Source organism: Prionailurus viverrinus, chromosome A1 (assembly GCF_022837055.1).
Source record: "Prionailurus viverrinus isolate Anna chromosome A1, UM_Priviv_1.0, whole genome shotgun sequence".
NCBI classification, from domain to species: Eukaryota; Metazoa; Chordata; class Mammalia; order Carnivora; family Felidae; genus Prionailurus; species Prionailurus viverrinus.
Window position 1 is genome coordinate 154,751,181 of NC_062561.1, and position 1,176 is coordinate 154,752,356.

General features: G+C 40.3%; 1 non-coding gene across 1 annotated transcript; it reads right to left on the reverse strand.

Moving 5' to 3' along the window:
* Positions 1–687: 687 nt before the first annotated feature.
* LOC125147586 (U1 spliceosomal RNA) lies at positions 688–851 on the reverse strand. The gene has a single exon (XR_007145244.1). It is a non-coding gene; the product is annotated as a U1 spliceosomal RNA (small nuclear RNA).
* Positions 852–1,176: the final 325 nt, after the last annotated feature.

The following is a 1,176-nucleotide window of genomic DNA, read 5'->3' on the forward strand; positions in this document are numbered from 1 at the left end:
TTGTTAATACCTATTATTTTTCCTAAGGAAAAAAAAAGGAAAAGCATGAGTATATGTGAAGGAAAGTGTGTGTGTGTGTGTGTGTGTGTGTGTGTGTGTGTGTGTGTGTGAAACAGACATAGAGACAGAGAGACAGAGAATATGAGAATATACTGGCCCTTTTATGTACAAGAGCACTTGTATGGCCTTAATGCCATAAATCTTCTGGCCATTTAGAAGGACTGTTATTTGTGGGAGAAGAATATGGTATGGTTGCTACAGGTGATGGGCAAAACAGAGAACTAGTTTTAATGCTTCTGATAATAATAACCAATTGACTCTAAGGTAGGCAGAAAATTACAGAGGCAGAGCTCCATTTTGTATACAAGTATGAATGTGTCTTAATGTCTTGATGCTCTAATTATCTATTAGAAACAATAGTAGTAACAGCTGTATCAAGTCAAGATAATATTAGCATTACCTGAGTCACTACTTACCTTTCCTCTTCTTCATAGTATTGCCATCTTAATCCAAAGAACGATTGTTTGGTACTGTGTGGAAATTGTTTATTTCTCCTAATGATTTGGCATGAATCATTACCTACGATATGCAAGTATTGGTTTTCTTTCAACCCAGTCTTCCCAACTTTGAAATGTAGGCCAAGAAATGTTTCTTTTGCCTCAAGAAAATGCCTTCCCCCCCGCTTTTTAAAGGGCAGTGTGATTACAGTCCCCTACTATCACGAATCCTGCGGGCAAGTTTCCCAGGTTTGAGGAAATCACAGAGGTCAGCACATCCAGAGTGCAATGGATGAGACTCACCCTGGGAAAACCACCTTTGTGATCATGGTAACCCTCCTGCCATGTAAATATTCAGTGAAATGCTTTTTAACCTGGCATAGCTCTTATTAGAGATTTCAAAGTCTTAGAGCCGTTTCGTTTGAGGCTGTGACAGAAGACTGGAAGTGGCATAGGGACCAAGACATAAATGTTTCCTAGAAATCTCAGGACAGGACTGGCCTAGAATGAAAACCTTCCAGAGCAGCTGCAGCCTGGACTGTGCAAGGATGGTCTCTCTGGAGTGGATTTATGCCCCTGGAGTATACTTTCAAGTGGCCCATTTTCTTTAGTGGAAATGAGTCAGTTTATAGCTTTACACCTGTGTATCACAGCTCCACATGGATTTGCCCATAATGGA